Source organism: Heloderma suspectum, chromosome 2 (genome assembly GCF_057233095.1).
Source record: "Heloderma suspectum isolate Gila_16-S chromosome 2, 16-S_ref, whole genome shotgun sequence".
Taxonomy (NCBI): domain Eukaryota; kingdom Metazoa; phylum Chordata; class Lepidosauria; order Squamata; family Helodermatidae; genus Heloderma; species Heloderma suspectum.
The window spans coordinates 115,737,709-115,746,487 of record NC_139459.1 but is presented as its reverse complement, the minus strand read 5'-3'; positions in this window follow the sequence as shown (position 1 = coordinate 115,746,487).

Sequence of the window (8,779 nt, the reverse complement as noted above, 5' to 3'; positions counted from 1 at the left end):
CAGGGCTCGGACTGCACCATGGTTCAATCTGCAGTTACGAGCTCTGAAACAGGAGGTGAGATGGCTAGAGTGCCGGTGGCGGAAGTCTCGCTCCAAAGACGATCAGACACGGGCTAGAGCTGTCTCTTCAGCCTATCACGTGGCAGTGAAGGCAGCAAAAAGGGAATATTATGCTGCCTCTATCACATCTAGGGATGTCGGAGAATTTCTCCACGAATCTCCAGGAGGCCGAATGCCAACGCATTCGGCCCCCCAAAATTGGTGGAGAAACAGTCCGCCACCCCCCCACCCCACCCCCGGAATGGGACTTACCTTTGTCGAATGTCCCTGGCGCTGGCAGCTCCCGGCGGTGGTGCGGCGGCGGTGCGGCAGCGGCGGCGGCCAATCTTCTGACCGGCTGCCGCCACCACCATTTCCAAGGTGAAAAAAAAACACAACAACAAACGTGATAGGCTACGTAAAGATTTACGTAGCGTACCACAGCTAGATTTTCAAAGAACACCGTGATAGGCTACGTAAATCCTTACGTAGCCTATCACGACTGACTTTGGGGGGGGGGGGGAAAGCACGTACGCAAATGGCGGCGCCCATGGGCGCCGCCATTTGCATTCCTTATTTGGGCACGTGTAGTCTACGTAAACATTTACGTAGACTATGGCGAAAACAAGGGCAACGCAAATAGCCTATAAGGATTTACGTAGCCTATCACGGCTGACTGCATGGCTGTAATAAGGATTTACATAGCCTACCACGGTTGACTGCAGGGACGCAAATGGCCGCGGCTACGGCCGCTGCCATTTGCATCCCGGCAGGAGACGAGGTTTGCGGCCGGAGGGACGGGGCGCCTCCCCCCCAGCCAGAATTTCGGCCGGAGGAATCGGGCGCCTCCCCCCCTGCCCAGAATTTCGGGGGAGGAACGGAGCGCCTCCCCCCACCGTGAAGCAAGCTGCGGGATCAGGTAAGGGGCTTTCGTCCATCCCTAGCATCTGCAGAGTGCTGTCCCAGGAGGATGTTCCAAGTGGTCTGGAGCATGGTCGGTCCAGTTGCTCCAGAACCCCTGGAGCATTCTAAGGCCTCCTGTGAGGCCTTGGCAAGGCACTTTGCGGATAAATTTGATCGGATTAGGAGTGCTATTCTGTGCGCTGTGGATACAGTTAGTGAGCAAGAGGTGATCTGTGGCAAACTGGTTTTGTGGGATCAGTTCCAGCTTCTTCTTTCTGATGAAGTGGACAAGGTGCTTTCATCTGTAAGGCCGACCACCTGCTTACTTGATCCTTGCCCATCTTGGCTCATTATGGGCTGCAGAGAGAGATTGGGGGAGGGATCAGGGCGGTGGTGAACGCCTCCCTTGAGGAGAGAGTGATGCCATCAGCCCTCAAGGAGGCAGTGATAAGACCACTCTTAAAGAAGCCCTCCTTGGATCCCCAAGTTCTGAACAACTTTCGCCCAGTCTCGAATCTGCCATTTTGGGGCAAGGTGATTGAGCGGGTGGTGGCGTTGCAGTTGAAGGCACACTTGGAAGGAGCTGACTATCTAGATCCATTTCAGTCGGGCTTCAGGCCTGGGCATGTGACAGAAACGGCCTTGGTCACCTTGGTGGATTATATGAGGAGGGCTCTGGATAGGGGCGAATGCTCTTTCCTTGTTCTCCTCGAACTCTCAGCAGCTTTTGATACCGTTGACCACAGTATCCTCCTGGACCACCTGGAGGGGTTGGGCATTGGAGACACCATATTGTGGTGGTTCCGGTCCTTCCTCTCCGGCAGGTACCAGAGGGTAGCACTGGGAAAGGAGGTTTCGGACCCATGGCCGCTCACTTGTGGGGTGCCACAGGGTTCCATCCTCTCCCCGATGCTGTTTACCATTTATGTAAATCTGCTGGGGGCTATCATCAGGAGGTTTGGGGTGCGGTGTCACCAATATGTGGATGACATGCAGCTCTACCTCTCGTTCAAATCTTCACCAAGGTTGGCCATAGAATCCCTGTCCAAATGTCTGGAGACGGTGAATGGCTGGATGGGGAGGAATAAGCTGAAGCTGAACCCTGACAAGACCAAGGTACTTTTGGTGGGAGACAAGAGGAGTTTGGGGGATGTTGACCTGGTGTTGAATGGGGTACAGCTACCCTTGAAAGACTAGGTCCGCAGCTTGGGGGGTCATCTTAGACTCCCAGCTGTCCATGAAGACTCAGGTGTCAGCTGTGAGCCGGACAGCACTGTACCAACTCCACCTGATACAGTGGCTGCGCCCCTACCTTCCTGACCATCTTCTCCCATCAGTAGTACATGCCCTGGGCTCCTCTTGTCTAGACTACTGTAATGCGCTCTACGTGGGGTTACCCTTGAAGATGGTTCAGAAGCTGCAGCTGGTACAGAACGCGGCGGCTTGCCTGATTAAAGGCAGCTGCCGGCGAGATCACATCAGTCCAGTGCTGAAGGAGTTGCACTCGTTTAGGGGTGTGCGAAACCCTGCTTACCTGGCTCCGCCGGGCTCCGCAGGTGGGGGGAGGTGCTCCGTCCCTCCCCCCAGAATCCTTGCTGGGAGGGAGGCGCTCCGTGCCTCCCCCCCCCCCGGAATCCTGGCTGGCTGGCTGCACTCCACGGCCAAGCTGCGGAGCCGCCGGTCAGCTCCGGCCACCCGCAGCCAGACATCCGGCCGCTGGGCAGCCCTGCAGGGAAGCAAATGGCGGCTGTCGTAGCCGCTGTCATTTGCATCCCTGCAGTGAGCCATGATAGGCTACGTAAATATTTACGTAGGCTATCACGGGGGGGGGGGGAACCCAGCGTACGCAAATGGTGGTGGCCACCGCCATTTGCGTACGCTGGGGTTTCCCTCCCCCCCACCGTGATAGGCTACGTAAATACTTATGTAATCTATCATGGCCTCCGCAGGGATGCAAATGGCATCCCTGCATTAGCCGTGATAGGCTACGTAAGTATTTATGTAGCCTATCACGGCTGAAGAAGGAGGAAGAGAATGGCGGCCGCAGGACGGCCGCCATTTGCACAGCAGCGCGGACGGGAGCAGGTAAGTGCTCCGTGTCGCATGCCTTTTGTGGATTGGGGGGGCGGGGGCTTCATTCCACGATGGGTTTCGGGTTTCACCAAGATCCGTCGCAGAATTCTCTGACATCCCTACACTGGTTACCAGTTGTTTTCCAGGCCAAATTCAAGGTGTTCGTTTTGACCTTTAAAACCCTATATGGTTCTGACCCAGCCTATCTCAAGGAGTGCCCCCAGCAACACTAGACAGGCCCCTCAACAAGATCAGCCTCGGATGGCCTTCTCTCTGTCCCATCAGCCAGGACAGCTAGGCTGGTGAGGACGAGGGACAGGGCCTTCTCTGTGGTGGCTCCCACTCTGTGGAACTCCCTCCCTAGGGAACTCCACCATGGCCTTTCTTTAATGAGCTTCCGCCATGCATTAAAAACATGGTTGTTCAGGCAGGCATTTGGAGTGGGTTAGGGTATTTTTAGAAATGTGATGTTTTTAATGTAGTATTTTATTGTTTTAAATTGTTCTTGTTGTACATCGCCCAGAGTGGCTGGGTGACCAGCCAGATGGCCGATTAATAAATTTAATAAATAAATAAATAAATAAAATGAGAGGGAGAAGTCTGCCCTCCCCCAGCATGGTTTAAAATCATCATCTGAAAATAACATTCAGGTCCATAAGCCTCACTTTGTATATGAGGCCAGCTCTGCAAGCTGCTGAGATTCGTATTTCTTATGCAGGATGCACAAAGTTTGGGTTACCACTAGTTGAAGTCCAAAGACTTGGTGTTAGAGTTAACCATACATTTAACCAGAAGATTGTGCAGCCACTGTGCTTCTCGCCCATTCCTTTCTTGGTCCTTTTGTCCAGTCCAATCTAGGGCAACATTAAAGTCTCACTTCCTATAGATACCAAGAGAAAAAGGAAAGGGAGATTGAGAGGAGAGAGAGAGAGAGAGAGAGAGAGAGAACCAGCCTTAAGGATGTTTCTGAATAGGAGAGATAACTGTGGATTCAAACAACTGGGGCTGTGTTTTGGGGATCAGCCCCTACCCCTGATATGTATTCAGGTTCTCAGGCAAGCTACTTGTCTTTTAGTCTCACCAGTTTGTGCCTTTCTGTGAAATGGGTGTTTTGTGACTGGCCACATTCACCACGGCTGTCATTTTAGGAATAGGCACCCCACACACACTCCATTCTGACACTTCTTCAAAAGTCCAAATGTGCCCACTAGCTTAAAAGGCTTGGAGACCCCTGGCTTGATCCAACAGAAGTTGAGCTTTTCTATGTTCTACTGATTCCATTGGGACAGAACAGAGTATGTACTCAACTCCCCCACTAAAATCAAGGGGACTTAAAAAGTGTTCAGTCACCGCTTACTGCACAGTACAGAGTTTTGTTGTAACTTTCAAACTACTGTCAGTAATGAGGGTTGTCAACTGTAGAATCTGCAGTCATCTAAAAATTATTATTATTATTATTATTATTATTATTATTATTATTATTATTTCTTCAGTGGAGAATGTTTTAAAAAGATGTTTTCATTGCATTCCAGCCCATTGTTTACGAAGACCTCTGAGCCATATGTAAAACATCACAGTGTCTACATCTTTCCTGTCGTCTGTGGCTGCTTCTAGCAAAAACTCAGCCAGGAAAAACTTGACCTTGAACTTTGCACTTTTTAACCAAACCTGTCATCTGCCCACATTCTGTGCTGGCTTTTGCAAATTCAAATACTGGAAAATCGGAAGAGAGATTTGGAATCGACTGCTGCTTCTTCACAAGGCACAGAAAAGAACAGGACAGAAAGCCACTGGGAAATCCATGTTTTTGCAACTCCATCATGTGTCAGAATCCAACTCTCTAGTAACTCTGGATGGAAAGAAACTCCCTGACCTTAGGGCACATCAAAGGTGGACTTCCATGATTTCTAGGACTGCCATTTGCCTGGAAAGGATGCAAATGTTGGAAGCCCAGCAGACAGGCATTGAGTCTACTATGGGATACACTCCCTCCAAAGTCCTGTTTTTGAATGTGTGTGTGTGTGCGCATCACGCACAGGTTTGCAATCAGTTTCAGGATCTCAGTCCATGTAATGCAAGTAGAGATTTCCACAAGTTCTGAATGCATTATTGTGGAAGCTGGCCTAAAATCTCATTTTAGTTATCTTTTGGAAATGGCTACTTGAAATTTAGCAATTTTTGTAATGTAATTATTTATTTTAAAAATATTTGTATTGCTGACTTTATTTATTTAAAAATATTTATATCACTGACTTCTTTTTTAAATTAAAGAATATTTATATTTTGGTACAATATATATTTCTCAGATGTTATTTATATATGTGCTAGTTATATTGCGCCTTGATTTATTTTGTAATTTAATCTTTGTTTTTATATACAAAAATGGATATGCACAAAACAGAATCTTGATCTGAATCACCTTTGGAGACAAAGGGAGTTTCTTGCATGAGCACAGGTATTCCAATGGGGGCTAGGCAGCTCCCAGATAGGGAAATTCAAATTGATGAATCAATAGCCTGGAAGGACCTGATGATGCATCATCCAGGCAATTCCTGCAGTACCTAAGCCTGAGTCACCTGGGAAGAAGAAATCCAGCCTTGAATGTATAAATATGCAGAGTGAGTAGATATTCAGCTTCCTGCCATGTTCTTGGTTCATAGACATTTCCAGAAAGGGGGAGAGCAGTTGGATTAGTCTCAGTCATAAACTACTGGACATGGTTGAAAAGACTAAGGTGATATGAAGGCCTTATTTGTGATGGCCCCTTCACAGCCTATTTATTTATTCATACAATATGTTTATATCTTGTTTTTCAGATACAGTATGTAACCTTGAAAAGCAGCTTTCAATCAATAAAGGGGCTGGACACAAGGGACATACATATATTAAAAAACAGTACTAGCAAAACTGAGAAAATCAAGCTAAGTTTGAGAGCAGAACACACATTCATTCATTCATTCATTCATTTGCAATATTTATATAATGCTCCACATCAGAAGATTTTGGAGTGGTGAACAACAAGGTAAAAGAATAAAACACCAGGTTAAAAGAGTTAAAATATTTTTCAAAAAGTCAAATCCCAATAAGATGGAATTCAATAAACTGCCACTGGTCATGCAAGGAAGGGCTCTCAAAATAACATCTTCAGGAGGCTCTGGAAGGAATGCAATGTTGGTGCCTGCCTGACCTCCAAAGGCAGGGAATTCCACAGGGAGGGGGCCACCACGCCAAAGGCTCTTTTCCTGGTGGACTCCAACTGGGCCATGGGTCCATGTGGAACCACCAGGCGCATGCCCTCTGATGACCGCAGTGACCGGGCAGGTTGGTAAAGGAGGTGCTCTCTCAGGTATCCTGGTCCCAAGTTGTTTAGGGCTTTGTCCACTAGTACTAATACCTTAAACCTGGCTGGTAGTGAATAGGCAGCCAGGGCAGTTCCCACAGCAAAGGAGTTGCAGGCTGAAAAGGGGCAGCTCCCAACAACAGAATGCAGCTGCTGCATTCTGCACTAGCTCCAGCTTCTGGACCAGCCTCAAGGGCAGCCCCACATAGAGTACATTGCAGTAATCCAGTCTTGAGGTTCCTAATGCTTGTACCACCATGGTCAAGCTATCCCTGTCCAGGAGAGGCTATAGCTGGCAGATGCACTCTGAACCACTTGGACCACTTGGGCCTCCAGCGACAATGATGGATCTGGGAGTGCCCCCAGGCTACGGACCTGATCTTTCAGAGGGAGTGCAACCCCATCCAGAACAGGCAATGAGCCTATCTCCCAGACCCGGTAATAGGGATGTATGAATCCCTTACCTGGCTCTGCTCCATGGCGAGTCCGCGGAGCCGCCGGCCGGGGCCACCTGCAGCCGGACCTTCATCCACTGCCGGGCTGCAGCCGCAAATGGCAGCTGCCGTAGTGGCCGCCATTTGCATCCCTGCGTTGCCGTGATAGGTTACCCATATATTTACGTAGCCTATCATGGCAAAGAGCAGGGACGCAAATGGCGGCCCTGCTCTTTTCGTGATAGACTACGTAAATATATACGTAACCTATCACAGCTAACGCAGGGACGCAAATGGCATAGCGGCCGCCATTTGCATCCCTGCGTTAGCTGTGATAGGCTACGTTTATATTTATGTAGCCTATCACGAAAAGAGCAGGGACGCAAATGGCATAGTGGACGCTACTTACGTCCCTGCTCTTTGCCGTGATAGGCTACGTAAATACTTATGTAGCCTTTCACGGCTAAAGTAGCGAGGGCAATGGCGGCCGCAGACCGGGGCAGCCATTCGCAGCCACAGATGAGGGCAGCGGACAGCCAAGAAAAGGTAGGGTTCATCCCGGGGAGGTTTCGCGGGGTGGCGGGGGGGATTGCTCTGTTCCGCCACGGACTCCGGGGGGCCGGATTCTAAAGAATCCGGTCTCACTGGAGTCCATGGTGGAATTCTCTAACATCCCTACCCAGGAACCACTCACCCACAGGGCTTCCGTCTTGCTAGGATTCAACTTCAGTTTACTGGCCCTCATCCAGCCCATTACTGAGTCTAGGACTTGCACAGCTTCTCCTGATTCAGATGTCACAGGGAGATAGAGCTGCATGTCATCAGCATACTGATGGCATTTATCTCCAGATCCCCTAATTACCTCTCCCAGTGGCTTCATATAGATGTTAAACAACATTGGGGACAAGAAGGTACCCTGCGGCACCCCATAGCTGAATTGCCAAGGGACCGAGGAATAGTCACCCAATGTTACTCTCTGAAATTGGCCCTGTAGGTAGGACCAGAACCACTGTAGCACAGTGCCTCCAATACCCATCCCACGGAGTTAATCCAGGAGAATACCATGGTCAATGGTATCAAAAGCTGATGAGAGATCAAGCAAAATTACCAGGGTTGCACTCCCCTTGTCCCTCTCTCAATAAAGGTCATCCATCACGGCAACCAAGGCTGATTCAGTCCCATAACCAGGACGAAACCCAGATTGAAATGGGTCTAGGTAATCAGTATCCTCCAAGAGTGCCTGCAGTTGCCCCACCACAACCCTCTCAAGTACCTTCCCTAGAAAAGGGGTATTTGCGACTGGGCGGTAGTTGTCTAATACCGTTGGGTCCAGAGTGGGCTTCTTCAGGAGTGGCTTCGCTACTGCCTCTTTAAAGACAGCAGGGACCACCCCTTCCCATAGGGAAGGATTTATCACTCCCTGGACCCACCCAGTCATACCCCCTTGGCTAGCTTTTATTAGCCAGGAGGGGAAGGGATCGAGAGGGCATGTGGTTGGTCGCATTTCTGCAAGCACCTGTCCATATCATCAGGCCACAACGACTGGAACCGATCCCACACATTTAGGCAGATGGTGGCATCAGACACCTCAACTGGAACTGCACTAACAACGGCATCAAGTTCTCTGTGGAGATGAGCGATTTTGTCCTCAAAGTGCGATGCAAAGAGGTCCCATGAGCTCCTCCCCAGAATGGAGCTCACACCTCCAGAGCCCTACCACAGGCATGAGCCCCAGGCACCCACCCCCAGCATGAACTATGCCTTGGAGGGGGGAATCTATTGTGATTACAGTATTCTTCTGAGCAAACTGATTGGGACGGGGGGGGGGGGGACTGGTGTATCCCCATGCTCTAAATGTGGGGAAATCTTCTTTTACAGCTCCAGTGTTGATAAACACCAGAGTCTCCACACCCTTCCTAACAAAACCTATAATATTTTTTATTATAATAAATAATAAAAACCTATGGTGGTTGATCTGAGCATACAAAAG